Source organism: Myodes glareolus, chromosome 2 (genome assembly GCF_982192425.1).
Source record: "Myodes glareolus chromosome 2, mMyoGla1.1, whole genome shotgun sequence".
NCBI classification, from domain to species: domain Eukaryota; kingdom Metazoa; phylum Chordata; class Mammalia; order Rodentia; family Cricetidae; genus Myodes; species Myodes glareolus.
Window position 1 is genome coordinate 118,869,819 of NC_142027.1, and position 18,539 is coordinate 118,888,357.

At 46.8% G+C, this 18,539-nt stretch overlaps 1 protein-coding gene across 2 annotated transcripts in view; it reads right to left on the reverse strand.

The window, feature by feature from the left end:
• Positions 1–18,539, reverse strand: part of Tmem132c (transmembrane protein 132C) — a 305,762-nt gene that overhangs the window by 115,681 nt on the left and 171,542 nt on the right. The window lies entirely within an intron of this gene.

An 18,539-nucleotide genomic window follows, 5' to 3' on the forward strand; every position in this document is an offset into this window, starting at 1 on the left:
GGTAGGTGGAGGAAAGGGGTGCCACCCTAGCTGCATGATGGAGGGATGCCTATGTTCTACGTCAGGTACTTCCCAGTTCTCTGCTTTGAGTGTTTTCATTTGACTGGTTGTATTTGTAACCTTTCTTGTCATAAGCCATAACCAGGATGACTTTTATGAATGTTTCAGTGGATATTCCAAACCCACCCTGGTACCAGAGATGAGGGAGGCCACGAGACTACCCCTCTGCCATAGAGGTGGGATGAGTGACTGCCTGACAGACATGCCCTCTCGGTAGATGCCCAGAAAGTATTTGGCTTGTGGAAGGTGCCTTACTGGTGGCTGTGTGGTGATCTGAAGGAAGCACCTAGCAGGAGGTGGTGTCCAGTCCCCCATACTGAGCCTCCCTCAGCCAGCACTTAGCCTGGGTGTGCAGTGAGTCATACTGGGGCTCTTCCTCACTGTATCCCCTCATTTACAGAAATCCTTGGCCACTCAGGCCTCCCCGCACCCATGTTCTGTTCACAACACACACGTCAGCTTGCGAGACTGCTGGTGTTCCACGGCACGCCAGAAATGAGTAACCGTCAGCCAAGAGATACAGAATACAGAAACAATGGAACAAGAGTGAACACAGACAGGTCAGTGGCGGCAGAGCACAAGGTCACAAGCCTTTCTCAGTCTGGGTAGGAGTAAGCAGCGGGCCCAGAGTGCTGATGGCAGATGCCATCTGTACTTGCCAGGCAAGGGATGCCCAGTGGGTAGAAGATGCCCATGCAAGGAGCTCCCCCTCTTGGCACCTATACACTGGCTAAGCTTCTTGGATCCTTCTCAGGATGGACTTCCAGGGACAGAGAGATAATTTTGGCTTATTCCCCTGTGGCTGCTCAGTGTGAGTTGTGGTCTAGCAGGTTCATGACCATCTGATGGATGCCAGAAAGCTTCGAGGTGCCAACCAATTCTAACAATGCAGAACATCTGTAAATAGCCTTCTAGATGTATTTACAAAATGCTAGGAGAGAGGTGGAGACTGGAGGACCTTTGCTAGGGGATGGTTGGAAAGACACAAGCCCAGGAAACAGATGCAGGGTGGAAAAACAACCACACCTTGCTCTGTCATTTTTTTTAAAACATAACAGAAGGGGCTGTGAGATGGTTCAGCAGGTAAAGGTGCTTTCCAGGGACCCACACACGGTGGAAGGAGAGAAACAACTGGAAAAAAAAAAAGTTGTCCTCTGGCTTATTCACACATATTCTGGCATGCACTCTTTGTATCTACAAATAAATGAAGAAATGCAATTTAAATATATATATATTTAAATATATATATATATATATATATATGTATATATCAATATAGTCTCCTGGAACAGTCAGTCACCAGCCGGCCAGGATCCGGGTCCTTTGTCATGGAGACACATAGATAAAGAGCCCTTGGTCACCATTTAGTTGGTTGGTGAAGGGTTTTGAGTGTGCTTTGTTTATCTGTGGGCTATGGTCTTAGTGCTGGATCAGGTAAGGACATTTTCATACATGCATAGAATGTATTTCTGTGTGTGAAGTTTTTAAAAATGTGCTTGCTGTGGGGATCCACTAGCAAAGATGAACGACTTCAAGTATGAGCCATTGACTGCATCAGAAGAAGTCCACCCCTCCCCCAGTGGATACGCGCTGGGAGGAAACAGTTCGTCTCCCCTAAGCCAGAGTGGACATCTTCTGGGACCCTGGATGCACAGTGGTGTCTCACGAGAACCTATGTTCCTACTGGTGAACCTTCAGAACCCAGATTCCCACAGGTAACCCACGATGCCCAAGATTTCCAGAGGTGGCCCACGATGCCCTGGATTCCCACAGGTGACCCATGAGGCCCTGGATTCCCACAGGTGACCCATGGGGCCCTGGATTCCCACAGGTGGCCTATTTTAGGCATGCTGCTCAGACCCACCACAGTTTTTAATCTTTCTGCACACAAACTCAGTCTCCTTCTTCCCATTCCCTCCTGCATTCATGCTCTGACCAGTGAAGCGATGGCACAATACTAACAGCCAGCAGAGGGAAAGGAGAGTTGATGGGCCCCGACATTCTGTTCCAGGCTGCTAACTGAAGAGCATCCTGTGATCCTTTGATGCAAAAGAAAAATGTGCTTTCGTGCCTAGAGCAAGAAGCAGAAAGTTGCCTGTCTCACTTTTCGGTAGATTGGTCATGTTGGGTCCGATGGTTCACATCTGGAATCCTAGCTACTCAGGAGGCTGAGGCAGGAGGATGGCAAGCAAAGGGACAGGACAGGCAACTTTCTGAGACTCTGCTTTAAGAAAAAAGTTAAAAGAGGGCTGAAGATATGGCTCAACACTAGAGTGTTTGACTTGTATGTACTAGGTCCTGGGTTCCATCCTTAGTACTGAAGAGGGGGAAGGGGAGGAGGGGAAGTGGGCAGGAGGGGAGGAAGGAGGAGGAGAGGAGGAGGATCCACATGAAGAGGAACATTATCAAGCATCCGAGCCCCCCCCCCCCCCGAGCCAACCTGGCTAGTCCATCAGCAGAGGCCTAACCTCTAGGCTCCCAGTGGTGCTCCCAGCCATGCTGTTCTCTGGACTTGCCTGAGCCTGGCCTGTGCTTGTAATGCCTGCTTCACAAACACTGGCATAGCTGCATATGCTGAGCTGAGCTCTCTGGAACATGTGTGCTATAGCTTGATTAACAGCTTATAAAAACCATTTTTTTTAAAACCTATTTTAAGGAGGAAGAACATCTTTTATCAGGAGTTCTAATTGGGAATATATCTGCATGGGAAGTCTTTACTGTTGAAGTCAGTTTGCGAAACAACACAGACCACAGGAGCGGTGCATCAGGGCTCTGAGCTGCCCAGTGCTTTCCTGAACTGACAGACAGAAAACCATCTGAGGAGAGGAGGTGTGTCAGCTGAACAGGATGGGTAGCAAAGGGAGGCAGCATCCTTCCCAGAAGCCTTTGAGGGAGTTTGTGGGGAGTCAAAAACCTCAGGTCAGTGGGAGTGGGTGCCTACAGCAAGGTGGGCTAGGCAGGCTGTCATGGCACTGGGTCTGAGCTGACCCCTCAAAGGCAGGCTCTGGCAGAATTCAGAGCCAGGGCTGCTTTATGCAAGTCTTCCTAGTGGAGGGGGAACTGGGGCAGGCAGCTGCTCCGCAGGGGACTCACGTAGCAGGGCCCCTCCCCATCCTCCCTCTCTTCTCCTTGTATTTGTTGTTCACGAGGACACCATTATCATCACCCCATTCTGAAGGGTCACAGGACAGGTGGCATTTCACAGGTGGTTTATTCTCAGAGCAAGCAGTATGGTAAAGGTGACCCTACTGCTGGAGTCCCTGGGCCACACCCCGGGTGATCCAGAAAGCACGGAGGTGGTGTTCAGGGTCCTCTGGGACAAGTTCTGAGTGAAGCCTCATCAACTTCATGGCCAAAAACAGCCCTCTGGTTCCCACAAGCCGTCTATATCCTATCCCCAATGTGAGACCACCGGCTGCAGAGAAACGTGGACTTCAGCCATTCCTTTCAAGATCAACACAAGTGCATAGCTGCCCTGCTTGCTTGGCTGTATGCTCGTCAGTGGGAGAAAGCCTCCAACGCCTCTCCAAACACATAGGACATTTAACAGATCTGACGGCTGAGCTGGCATCACAAGAAGTACCCTCCGATAGAACTCAGAGGTGGCTCCTAGTCACAGCGACTATACACGAAGATTTTTCAAAGATGTATTTCTGACACTCTTGTAGAATTATCTGGAAGGTGTCCAAGAAAACCAAGTACACAGAGGGCTTGGAAGAATCCTGTCCTTCGGACGCCCATCTGGAAGACAGCGCCGCAGGGCAGGTTTGGTCTTATAAAAAGAAACAGCCCGTAAAAGCATTCGGCCAGGACTGTAAAGATTCCAGTATCCTCCCTCTCTCTGATCCGAAATCTCATTATCACATTCTCTCCACTGTGGGCAGAAGTTTCTCAGGTACGATTAGGTCCCCAGGTGAATTCATAGAAATGGAAACAGAAATGAATCTGAATGGGGCATGAGGGGTCACCTGGGGTGCAGGGCTCCAAGTACAGCTCCCGAGGATCTGCTTGGGTGAGTTCTCATTGCCTCTACAAGGGCTTCACATTCAGGAAGCAAACACAGCCACCATTGGATTCTGACCCTGGGAAAGAGGATGTCTGTCTCCACCAGCCACAGCCCAGGTCCAGAGCTGTGTTACAGCCATTCCATGATCATTCCCTGAGGTTTATGACACAGGTCACTTTAGAAGCAAACGCAGTGGCAGTGGTGATGAAGCTCACCGAGGGGTCACATCCACTCTGCGTCTTTAGCAAGAGGCTCAAAAGGACCCATTCGCCATGATTCTAAATGACCGTTGTGATTACCAAGGACCTCTTAGATGCAGGACACTTGCTCCATGACACCTTTACTTGCCACAACAGGCTTGGGAGATAACGTGGCAGGGCTCTGTCATTTTATGGGACTCACTGCACTTTTCCCTGATGGAGAACAGAGTCCTGTTTCATCTTGCTTGAACTTACAACAGTGACCCGCATTTCCTAGATTCCTTGGCTTGTGATCTAGACGGAACAGGCTTTTAAGTATCTTACCTCTCTCTTCCAGAATAGGTCAGCAAAAGACAGACCCTTTTCTAAGTGGTACCTCCTGGGACTATGAAACTAGGTCAGAGGTGAAGAAAGGGTGGAGTGAGGAGAGCAGACATTGTCAGAGCGGACCCTTGCCACTGGTGGGTGGTGGTATACCTTGGGATCACTGGTTGCTGTGGCTACCGACCCTGCCCCCTGTCTCTGGATGGTCAGTAAAGGATGCTGGACCAGCCCCCCTGCCCTCTTTCCCCACAGTTCTAGATGCTTCTTGGCTCCTCTGCTTCTGTGGACCACTCTGCAGCTTTCCCATGGTGCTCTGCTCTGTGTTCCCTAATGGCATTGCTTTCTGCTGTGTGTCGTCAGAGACTCTGATGATGTGTGCTCACAGGAAGGTCTGGGACACTGTGAGGAGGTCACCAGGGCTGTGGGCACACTGGAATCTGTTCACAGTCCTGGCATCACTAAGGAGGTGAGGTTGGCTGCAGAACAGGCAGCTGTCTCCTTTGTTTGGCTTTGGACACTGACTTTAACCACTTTTCTGTAAATGCGCACAAAGACGTAAGATATTAGGGGGAGGAACAGTATTGTTCTGAAGACGGCATCCTCTCTGGTTTACATGATAAACCACCAAACTCCAGAGGGGCTTCATTGGGATACAGGGCTACAGGGAGGTAATACGGTTAGTGAGTTATAGGATGGGAATCTAAATCAGTAGGATTGGTGTCTTTGTAAGAAGAGCAAGAGACTAAGGGGATGCTCTCTTTCTGTATCTGTCTGTCCCCCTGTCTGTCTATATCTGTCTCTCTCTCTGTCCTCTTTCATGCCCCCTCTCTCTCCACATTACACAGAAACACACCCCATGAAGACTTAAGATGTCACCTGCAGCCAAGTAGAGCCCTTACCAAACACTGAGCCTGTGGGCACCTTGACTTTGGTAATCCAGCCTAGGGAACCGTTGGGAAATGTATTTCTATCATGTGACTCCTGCAGCCTGTAAATACTGCTGCACTTACAAAGAAAACCTGCTGATAACTCCCATTTTCCAGGGTACGTATTCTTCCTAAACTGTAACCCAGATTTTCTCTCCAGTCTCCTGAAGCTGGGTAGTGCTTGAGGATTTGCCATTAAAAGGACACACGAATAAACATCTAGCCACGCCATCCCATGATCCCTGGGTCCGTATGAAACTTGAAGGCATCATAGCACAACTGGTTTCTGGGCCTGCCCAGTTTGGCCTGAGTGACATAAAATACTTAAGTCCACTGGACTTTCCTATCCTGCAGAGGTCGCTGCCTCTTTGTGTGAGTTTGTGTGTCTTGTGTGTGCACAGTGTGCATACGTACACAGGAAGACCAGAGGACGACCTCAGGTGTCATTCAGCTCGACCTGTCCATTTAACTTTTCTCAGACAGAGTCTTTCGGTGGCCTGGAATGCACAGTGAACCGCAGTGATCCATCCGTCTTCGCCTTTCTTATGCCGGTGTAACCAGTGTCATCTGGGGATCGAACTCAGGTCCTCGTGTTTGCACAGTAAGCGCTTCACCGAATGGGCCCAGCTTTCTAACTCTGGATCAACTCGCTGGCGTTGGTAAGGACATCAGAAGGGAGGATACAGACAGCATGCTGCTGGCTCCCAGCCTGCTTTTGCTGTTTTAATTCATGAAACCAAGTCTACGCCATGATGAAATCCAGAAACGTCAACATCAGAATCAGGGCTGTATTAGAGTCAGTCTCCTGCCCCACAGACATCCCAAGGGTTTAAGTATGAGGCCCGCTGAAAGAAAGAGGTCCTTGCAGAACTCAGCAAGGCGAGAAACCCATCAAGAAATTCCCTACCAGTGCCGCCACTTGGGCTCCTTGATGCCCTCTTGAATTCCTTGTTGTTTTGAATCAGAGATGGGAAGATTTTTCTTCAGATTTAAAAACTGTACATCAAGCTCCCCAAAGCCGGACCCTGAAAGCCTCATGCATAGATAATGTACCTGCAGTCGGGAGAGACTCTGGCGTGTCGAGGCTGATGATAGCCTTCAACTTTTCTCCACTTCCTTGGGGAAAAAAAAAGTTATGATTTTGAGGTGGAGAGTCTCTGAGAGAGGCCCTGAGAGTTAATGGGACCACTTTGGCTAGGTGCCATCACATCTGAAAACCCGAATAATGAGGCACACTTTGCCCTTCATATTTCAACAATGCCCTAAGTAATGGCAGAGCTATTATCCCAGGCTCCGATTGACATGGCCTTCTAAAAAGCCCAGAGATTGTTAAGTGGGATGCAGCAAGAAATACTTGGGAGAACAGAGCGGGTGGAAAGTTCTACAAATACGCTTTTTTTCTATTCAAAGGGAGGTACTCCTCTGGCTCAGAACTAGGGCTGCAGAGACTTCTACCACTATGGTGTGGGCTGTGGATGACTGTCATCCACGTAGGCGATTACCATGACAAGGACACAGTTACTCACAGGTTGTCTGTCACCTTGGCCAGGTCAAGTGAAGAGCAAGAGGCTGTCACTCACAATACCATTACTCTTGCTGAGAACTTCACGGCAACTAGTCAAGGGCACTCTGGGGTGGACGGTCATTGGGCTGACTGCACTGTACCACCTCCATCCATGCCTGCATGAGATCTGCTCGCTAAGGTGACAAAAGGTCTGCCGGAATGTCTTTCCACGGTGGCCAGAGATTCAGATCTCAGCTCAGGAAAATAAGATATCCTTGTTTTATTTCGGTTGATGTAATCAACACCCCGGCATAGATCAACTTGGGGGGGGGCGGTATTAGATCGCCTTTCCGAGTCATTGCCCATTATTTCAGTTGAAACTGCAACTCAATCAGCTAGTCACGCCGGATCTCAGTCAAGAGCAGAGGGACTATACACACCCTCGCTTGCTTGCTTGCTTTCAGCTAACTTTCTCCTCTTAAGCTGTTCAGGACCTCCTGCCTAGAGAATGGTGCTGCCCACAATGGACTGAGTCTCCAACCATTAACACCCAAGAGACTCCCCCACTGACATGGCCAAAGGCCAACCTGATCGACATAATTTTTCATTAGGATTCTCTTCCCAGGTGATCCTACATTACGTCATGCGACAGTTAAAACTAACCAGCACAAGGAAATCCAGGTCTTGAACTCTGGGATCCTGAAGTCCTGAGGAAGTTGTTGTTCCTATCCTGGCAGACCCACGGGAAGCCAGAGATCATCCTGGTCCTCCAGTGCCTTTCCTCCCCTTGTGTAGGATCATACATACACACTGTCTTGTTTGCACACACTGATTCACAACACTGCAGGAACACCCACCTAGAACCCACCGTTGCTCACGTCTGTTTCCCCTCTGGGCTACTCACAGATCTTGCCCATTTTGCATCCTTTCCACATGCTGGGCATGTGTTTGATAAATTCAAGGCGCTCCCAGGTCACTGCCATTCCTGGCTGACATTTGGTTACATGGCGGGGCAGTGACCCTTGTTTATTTCACCCATGGATATTCTACATGTATCTATGGAAGTCTATTAACTCTTTCCTTAAAACATCCAAGATAAGATGGTAAGTTAACACACCAGGGTATTCCCATCAGAATTTTCTCACGACTGATGTCTAGGCTTCAGCTGTCCCAGGCTGTCACCAGAACTGTAAGATTTTCTCATTACCACAGACACAAAACCTGGAGACGGTGTGTTTGGGAACCAGGCTGTGAGGTCTAACTTAGTCGTTCCTCTTCATACCTCACTAAGGGGGCAGAACACAGAAGTTCTTCTGGACTTCTAGGGCCAAAGTCATGCCTTCCTAATTTTATCTGGTGGATCCAATTTGTCATTATGATTGGTCAGTAATGTTATTTCATTTATTTTCATAAAATGTAACATTTAACTCCATATACTGAAGGCAGGGCATACACAAATCTCTAGTTTACTAGAGACTTCTGGTATGGGAAGTCCCTCATAGGGGTCCAGAAGGGGAGAAGGGACACTGTAATTTTTATGTATGTGTACGTATGTGCATACTATACCACATGTGCGCAGTGCCCATGTAGGCCAGAAGAAGGTGGAGGAATCCATGAAGTTGAGTTACTATGTGGTTCTGAAAACCAACCTCAGGTCCTCTGCAGGAGCCGTAAGTGTTCTTCACCTCCAAGCCATCTCTTCAGCCCCTACTACATCACATTTTGTTTCTGTTAGTATTACATTATTACACTCAAACACAGTTTTTTTTATGGGTACTTCTTATTATTCTCTTGGGCTGTAGCTGTAAACAGAGCTAATGGGCCATACACTAACTCTGCTTAACTTTGGAGGAACCACCACCACATTGCTCTCCAGAGTAGAGTGTTCCATTATGGTCAATGAACTAGAGGTCCTGTTCCCTCAACATTCGCCTGCTTCTGAAGCTAATGGTGCTGATGAGTTTGAGGTGGCCTCTCTGTGTGGCTTACTTACATTTGTCTGGGGAGCAATTAACTGGAGTCCCCCCACCCCTCACAAGCATGCTGGAGAAAAGCCTTCTGCCGTCCTTTAGACGCAACTGAGTCCTCTGGATTTTTACTTTTGAACTGTAAGAAGTATTTGCTAGTCTCAGCACTCATCCGGCCACCAGCTTCCAGTATTTTCTCCCATTTCTGAAAGAGACACCTTTCCTTTATTTGTCCAGTCCCTTGAAGCACAAAAGTCTTAATTTTAATGAAGTCCAGTTAATAGAGTTTTTTCTTTGATTGCTTATGATTTTAGAACTGGAGGTAAGAAATTGTTCCTTCTTTCATTTTCCTTTCCTTTGAGACAGGGTGTTACTACCTGACTGGCCTGGAACTCAGAGATCTGCCTTCCTCTACCTCTGCCTCTGGAGTTCTGAGACTAAAGATGTGCACCACCACACTCAGAAAAATATATATTAGAATTAGAATATATATATTCTATATATACAATATATAGAATACACACACACACACACACACACTAATTCTAATATAATCTGGGGTCATGTCCACCCATGTGATCTGAAGTTTTTATTTCTGCTCTTTCACCTGGGTATTGATCCACTTGGAACTAATTTTTATAAATGGTAGGAAGCAGAGGTCTTTGTTTATGGTGGGAGGATAACCACCCATCTCAACACTATTCATTAGAAGGGCCATGGTTTCCCATTGAGCTTTCTTGGTACTCACTGTCACTCAAAACCAATTGAGCACAGGATGATAAGTTCATTCAGGAATTACAATCCTTCCCCATTGACCTGTCGACCTGGGTCTGTCTTTATCTTTCTCTACTGCTTTGTGTCACCACACAGTTCTGATTCCCATAATCTGTAGTAAGCTTTAATGCAGGGACTGCAAACCCTCCCATTTTCTCTTTGTCAACAACACTTGGGATGTTTTTGGTGCTCAGGATTGAACTCAGTCCATCACAAATGCTAAATGAGCACACACTCTGGTACACAGACACACCCTCAGACTCCCTGTGTACATTTCTGGTTGACAATTTCTGCAAAAAGTGGACCTAGGATCTGGTGAGAATAACACTTAAATTCATGGCTCCACCATTCCCATGGCAACACAGAACTCCTCACTATGCCTCATGCAAGCAATGCTAACTCAGTGGGTCACATAAATATAAAAACACGGAACTCAGCTGAAAGCTTGTTCAGAAAAAGAACTTTCCAAGTGAGAGGGAGGGAGTGAAAAAAGATCAGACTAGGGGGAGGGTTGAAAATGACATTTGAAACACTGATGACAACTTATGCTGGAGAGGACATGGAGGAAAGGGAACACTCCTTCATTTCTGGTGGGAGTACAAACAGGTACAGCCGCTTTGGATATCAATATGACAATTTCTCAGAAAATTAGAAAACAACCTATCTCAAGACTCAGCAATACCATTTTTGGGTGTATACCCAAAGGATGCTCAATCATACCATAAGGACACGTGCCCAGTTGTGTTCATAACAGCATTATTTGTCATAGCTGAAACCTGGAAACATCCGAAATGCCCCTTGACCAAAGAATGGATAAGAAAAATGTGGTAATTTACACAATGGAATACTACACAGTGGAAAAAAATAATGACATCTTGAAATTTGCAGGCAAATGGATGGATCTAGAAAACATCATATTGAGTGCGGTAACCCAGACCCAGAAAGACAAATATCATATGTACTCACTCATAAGTGACTTTTAGACATAAAGCAAAGAAAACATAGCCTACAATTCACAACCCCAGAGAATCTAGACAACAAAGAGGACCCTAAGAGAAACATACATGGATCTAATCTACATGGGAAATAGAAAAAAAAACCCACCAAGATCTCCTAAGTAAATTGGGAGTATGGGGATCATGGGAGAGGGTAGAAGGGGAGGGGAGAGCAAGGAAAGGGGAGTGGAGAAAAATATATAGATCAATAAAAATAATTAAAAAAAGAGAATGACTTTTGGCGATATGTGATAATGTCAAAGAATATATATGTATGTATACATGCATATTCTTGTATGTGTGTGTCTGTATATACATATAACACACACACACACACACACACACACACACACACACACACACACACACATATATATATATATGGTCAGTGACAGGTACCCAACAAGAGCACATGGAAGGTGCAGGTTGCTAAGTCTGATGTGGTGGTAACTGGTCGAGCCCAGTCATCATAGAGACCTTGGGAAAGAATCAAGAAACTGAAGTCAAGGAAAGCACAGGTGAGTGTGTGCAGAGCTGTCACACTTAGGGATGAGTCATGGGTGCTGACCTTAGGCATGGTGGACTAATGTCCATATCAGTAGCATACGAAAGTCCAGAGCCTCAAGTATCCACAGCTCTTAGGGAGCATAATACTGAAAATTTAGATCTCAGCCAAAAAAAAAAAAAAAAAAAAAAAGAAAGAAAGAAAAGAAAAAAAACCCATCACAGAAACCACACAGGGCTGAGTGAGATGGGCAGCTTGCAGCAGATCTCAGGGGCAGAATCAACTGGCGATTCAGAACTTATTAATATGCTCAGACCATGCTACTGCAGTCCAATCCATCAACCTTGAAGCTGTTGTATTACAGGAAGACGCTCGGGCAGGAGCTAAACTCACTAAAATGTTTTTGTCTTTTGTTGAAGTCCCTGATCCTTACTGATGGGGACACTTGTGTCTTAAATTGTAAAGCTTATTTAAGGTACAGAGAGCTTCTGACTTTGTATTCATCTTCTTTCTGTCACCCTACAGCATAGCACTATGGTTAGGGCTTTGAACTTCAGCACCAGACACAATGGACTGAAGTCTCAACTCCTAGTTCTACTGATTCTGCTCCTTGGATGAGTAGTCAGAATTAAGCTTCAGCTTCTCACTCCAAATAGATACGAAAGCTGATAAAACGCTGTGATAACCGTGAGTTAAATAAATCACACAGCACTGAAGATAATTAGCAAAGGAAAGGCAACAGTGGCCACTAGTTAGCTATCATAAAGGGTACAAAGAACAAACACCATTGTCTAATGATACAGGCTCAGATTTGGCTGTTAGAACCTAGGGACCTTTCTAGAATAACATACAGCCCACTGTGGGTAGTGCCATCTCTTGGAATGGTGGTCCTGGGTTATATAAGAAATCTAGCAGAGTCAGTCATGGAGTGGTTCAGGATAATTGTCTGTATTCTGTCAACCAAGTTTTAAATAAACACTGATTGGCCAGGCAGGAAGTATAGGTGAGTCAACCAGACAGGAAATAGAGGCAGGGCAATGAGAACAGGAGAATTCTAGGAAGGAGGAAGCCCATTCCCCGCATTCCTGCCCAGACCACTGAGAAGCAAAATGTAACCTGCCTGGCTGAGAAAGGTACTGAGCCATGTGGCTAACATAGATAAGAATAATGGGTTAATATAAGCTACAAGAGCTAATAAGAAGACTGAGTTAATTGACCAATCAGTTTTATAACTTATGAAGATCTCTGTGATTTTCTTTGGGGCTTGCCGGTTGTGGGGTACCAGGCGGACAGAAACCCCAACAAGTAGGCCCCTTCATGTTACAATGGGGAGTAAGCCAGTAAGCAGGGTTTCCCACCTTAGCTTCATGACCCGACTTCCTCTGTGGTGGACTGAGAAAATTCTTCCATCCCACAGGCCTGTGGGTAAGTCTGTGGGGGATATTTCTTGGTTGCACATTAATGGAGGAGAGTGGTGGTGCCACCTCTGGGAAGTTAGTCCTGGGTGTCATAAGAAAGCAGGCTGAGCAAGCCAGTAAGCATTGCTACTCTGTAGGCTCTGCTTCCGTTTCTGCACCCAGGTTCCTGCCCCATCTTCCCTCGGTGGTAGCCTGCAAGCTGTAAGTGGAGATAAACCCTTTCCTCCTTAAGTTGCTTTTGGTCGGTGTTTTATCCCAGCGATGGAATGAAAACTAGGACACCACTCTACAGGATCACAGCTAGTTCCCAAACCCCTGCCTATTTATTTAATACACCCAAGTATTCTTCTCTCGCAATTAACCAGACTGACTAACTTGTTAATTAGATCTAGCCAGTAGCTATGTAAACAGGAACAGAGATACTGAGATGCTGTGGTGACAACCTGTCCTCCATGTGACCATCTCACGAGTTTCACCATCCACCGCCTTAGATCTTCTGTAGCTTCCCCGGTTTGGTCCCTAGGTGCCTGGTCTCAATCACAAAGTCTTCCATTTCAAATGTGCTAGGATGGGGAGCCCAGGAAAAAGCTCAGTACTCACTGCCCTGGAAGCCACCATAGTGTCCAGAACTTCTCTGGGCATGCAGATGCTGGTGGGGTGAGGCAGAAAGAGCCACATGCCAAGGTGATCCAGACTCAGATCCTTGACTAAAGTTTGTCCCTGGATCATCACGATCCAATTCTGTCCCTGGGTCAATACTAAGCGCTCATATACATTCAATTCAGGAACCAAAAACTTCACTAAAAGACCTTTAAAAAGAACTTCTGTTCCCAAATTATCTCCCCATTAACCTCCATTGATTCTTCTCACTCCAAATATCATCTGCCTAATTGAAATCTGTTCTGAGTTGTACTTTGAAGGAATAACTGACATTTAAATGTGTGGTGTGAACTGCAGGCAGTGGCTCTCTGTCTTCTGGGGTTTGTGGCATGCTTGTCTGTATAGAACAGATGTCTTTTTCCCTAGCTTGAACACGGTATTTCAGGTGCTGACATGGGAAACCCTAGCTGGAACACTGTTTATCTGGTGGGTGTTCAGCAGAGCGATGCTCATGATATAACAATCATCCCATGTGTTCTTATGTATATGATACCGGGAGGGAACATTAGCTTGTGTTTAAATATTGCTCTTCTCTTAATTCCTGTCTCATTCTTTCTCTGACATCTTGATAATATGAGAGTGAGGCCTTCAGATATGGCTAGAGTAGCTAGAGGGATCCTGGCGCTGACAGATATTACTCTTTTTCTCTCCTCTTCTTCCTCTTTCTTTCGCCAGAGGGTGGTGGACTCAGATGGAAGCGGAAGCATTTACAAGAGAAGCTGTACATGTCAGTCCTGAATGGTGTGCTTCCCTGCCTGCTGACCACACCCTCTCTAGGTCTCAGTCACACAGCAGGTGGAGACAGAGAGGGGCTGGACATGAGTCCAGAGGAGGAGGCAAGAGCACCTAAGGACATATGAGCAAACTGGTCAAGACTGTGATGGGGACACCCACTAAAACAGTTTACTTGAGCTAATGGGAGCTCACCAACACCAGCCAGACTGGGAAGGAATGAGCATAAGATAAAACTAGTCCCTCTGAATGTAATTGACAGTTGCACAGCTGGGCAGGCTGAAGAGCCACTGGAACTGGCACCAGGATTTATTCCTATTGCTTATATTGGCTTTTTGAGAACCTATTCTCCTTGGATGGATGCCTTGCTCAGCTGAGATACAGTAGGGAGGGCATTGGACCTTCCCCAAAGCAATGTGCCTTACCCTCTCTGAGGAGTGGTTGGGGGGGTGTGGTGTGAATGTAGGGAAACTGTAACAAAAGGGGCTGCTTGTTGGGGTTTCTGTCCTGCCCAGTTCCCACAGCCATCAAGTCCCAAAGAAAATCACACAGAGAGTCTATATTAATGATAAACTGATTGGTCCATTAGCTCAGGCTTCATATTAGCTCTTATAACTTATATTAACCCATTATTCTTATCTATGTTAGCCACATGGCTCAGTACCTTTTTCAGTGGGGCAGATTACATCCTGCTTCTTTGGTGATCTGGGCAGGACTGGGAGGAATGGGCTTCATTCTTCCCAGAATTCTCCTGCTCTCATTGCACCACCTCTACTTCCTGTCTGGTTTTCCCGCCTATACTTCCTGCCTGGCCAATCAGTGTTTATTTAAAACATGATTGACAGAATACAGACAATTCTCCCACACCAGGAAAGGGAGGAGGGAAGAGAGCGGGAACTTGGATTGGGTATGTATAATGAAAAAAAAAAAAAAAGATAGTTTGTTTTCTTTTTTAAAAAAATAAAAAAGTAATAAAATAAAAATAAAGATCGGACATGTGTTTCTTTCAGTGAACTCTGTGGTCTGGCGTCCTGAGGCACACACCAAATGGGGATCCTTAAAACATCCTGAATCCATAACTGCGAATCAAAGCCTCTGGTTTCAGGGAGCTCACACCTTTTCAAACTGGCTGAGATGAACAAAAACCAGGAAAGGACTGGGCCAGAGTGGTGGCCCAGTAGGTAAAGGCTCTGACTGACAAGCCTGGGGATCTGGATTCCATCTCTGGAACCCACATGGTGGAAAGAGAGACCTAATTCCTGCATGTTGTCCTCTCACCTACACACACACACACACACACACACACACACACACACACACACATACACACTCAAAAGGATAAAATCTGGGCAGAGAGAAATGTAGTTATAAAATCAACTAGTTTTGTATACACATATTCAAGATGCTGTTTTTCAAGGGACACTAAACACATTTCCACATAGTGTGCACTGTGCACACTATGACATTTCTCCCCAATGGAGACAGTAGGCTTCTAGTTGTCAGAGTACAAAACATAAATACACAGGAAACATACTAGAGTTATATGCTTCGAATTTTTATTAGAAATATGATATGAACATTCAACAATTGTTATAGATAGATTTGTTTTATAAGGTGGTGGCAATGGCAAACCTAACCAACGGATAGTGTCGCTCAGCACAACTCTCTCTGATAGAACTGGAGATCAAAATGCCCCCTAATCTACACCATTCAATGTGGTCATGCTAGCCACATGCCACAGAGTGGCAGAACGGAGCTTGTGGCTAGAACAAGGGGAAATCTGCCATCAGTTGGAAAACCCACCTTCTCTTCACAACTTGGACTCAGGCCAGCCCCTTCCCTGGGTGGCAGTGTTGTTTACACCAAGGACGTGTGATTCCTCAAGAGAGAGTTGCAAACTACATCTCAGCTATCCCTGTTACGACTGCCAGACACTTGGAAGGGGGCTGTTATATAATCAAGAACCACATTTCAAGTTTGATTTCAGCTAACTGTAAGTTAAATTGCCATTCACGGCTAACAAGAACTTGCATGGTGGTGCAGATCTAGAGACTGAGCCCGGCTACATCTGTTCTAGAGTGGCTTAGGACCAGGGAGACCTGAATAGAGATGTGACTGACAGGACACTGAGAGGTCTGAGGCCACACGTGGAGCATGTGATGCAGAGAGACCAGGGTGTGCAAAGGCACCAGGGCAGGGATAGAGTCAGTGGGCTGCAGAGCTGTGGAGTGTGGCCTGGTGTCCTTGTGAAAAACCTGGCCATATGGACTGGCTGGGCATGACGGGACCTTAGGATGCATGAGATGAGAGCACGCTGGAGAATTCTGAACAAAGATTTATGATCAAATAGAATGTTTTAAACAAATCTCTTGCTCTTAAAAAAACCCTGATTTTTATGTTTTATTTTACCTGTATGGGTGTTTTCCCTGTACGTGTGTCTGTGTGTCACATGCATGCCTGGAACCCACAGAGGCCAGAAGAGGGCACCGACCCCCTGGAGCTGGAGTTATAGGTGGTTGTTGGCAGTCATGTGGGCGCTCAGAATTGAATCTTGGTCCTCTGGAAGAACAATCAATGCTCTTAACTGCTGAGCCATCTCTCCAGTTCTCAAAGGAATTTCTTTTTGTGACTATATTGTAGATAGTCTGTCAGCAGGAAGTGGCTGAGTGGGAGCTGGAGGGAGACCAATGAAAAGGTCTCAGATTTTTAAAATGATATTTTATTTATTATTTCACACATGCGCACATGTGCGCATGTGTAGGCGTGCCCTGCTGCAAGTGTGGAAGTCAGAAGATGCCATGGGGACTTAGTGAAGTTAGCCCTCTCCCTCCACCACGTGGGTCACAGCTCATTCTTGAGGTAAAATTGCTAACTGTGGACAGATTGTGGTCCAGCTCTGAAGCTGAGAGCTGGAACCTAGAGAGGTACTGGCCGGAGAAGATGGTCGATAAATACCATCTGTGGGTTATTTGGAGGACTGAGCAGAACCGGATGGGGGTTTAGTGGCACTGGATGGAGGCTGAGGAAGAGGAGAAAAGCAACCTTACTGGGTACCCTGGGACGGAGAGACTAGCCAAGGCTGGCACCATTCCTTACAGGGTACCTTGAGGACAGAGAGACCTAGCCTCATGCTGGGCATCCTGGAAGCGACAGACCAGTCCCAGGCTGGGCATGCCCCTTATGATACAACAGAGAATGAGCCATAACCTCTGGGCTTCACTCATGACCCTATGCCCAGGTGCTGTGCCCATCTGGACTTATGCAGTTGGCATCTAAACTAGAGGAAGATCTGAGTCCCCTGCACACTGACTCCTAGTTTGTTTTTTCCTTTTTTAGGTTCAGAGGGAGGGAGGAATGGAGGAAGGGAGGGAGGGAAGTAGAGAGGGAGGAAGGGAAGGAGGGAGAGAGAGAGGGAGGGAGAGAAGGAGGGAAGGAGGCAACTGTATTCCTAGGAGGCCATGCTTATATATGCTTTATAGTCTCTGTATCGATCAGACACACGTCACAGAGCATTTGCAGTAAGATGGGACACTCATTAGCATGCTCCACTGGGCTGCCCATGAGCCGAGGGGGTGCCCCTGTCCTAGTCCCCTCCTGAGGTGTGACTTAAAGCCATCTCCGTGTCTTCAAATGATGGTGGGAAATAAAGAGCGGGGACCGGTTGTCAAGGAACCAAGTCCTTCCCTAAGTAGCTGGTCTTCCTGGGGTCCCACTGGCCCTCAGCACCCACAGGTGGATATAAGGACATCCATCACGCTCATCGTCTGGGCTATCTTGTCGGAGAGGGCTGCTCACGGCCAGCCAGCTTGTAGATACATGCCAGGTCAATTCCCACCAATCTATTTTCATTTTTAGCATCTTGTTCCATGGACTCCCCTTAATTGGTTTTCTTCCACTTGAGAAATATTCCATTTCCCCAGTCCTTGCCTAGCTCACCAGGGTGTGGGGCTTGGGAATTCGGAGGCCGGAAAACCTACGTGATGAAGCCACTTCTCAAAGTCACACAGGGTCACCTGTGACTCCCAACAAAGATGTCAAGGATCTTGCAGACAGTCGCACATTGATCAAAGGCTGTGCAACATGGAACAGCAGGTCTGTCTATAAATATCTCCTTGCGCAGTGCACCCGACAATATCGCAGGTGGAGAAGGTGAAGGGGGTTGAAGAGAAAACCTTGACTCCATCCCCATGAATGATGCTTTGTTCCACTTCTAAAATGAAGCCAACACCCGATGTGTCCATCCCTGTCACCTAAATGTGAGCCGAAATCTCTGTGCATCCAGAGAGAGGCCATTTTTTGGGGAACTTGACACCTTGGATTCTAACCTTGAAGCCTTACATGCTATAAACATGATGCATGGCTGCCGTGAAAGGGAGAGCAGCTGGAAAGCAAAACGAGGAGAAGGAGGAATGGGAGATGCTCTGCTGGGCCCTCGAGAGCTCCACCCTCTCCACTAGCCTGTAATTGA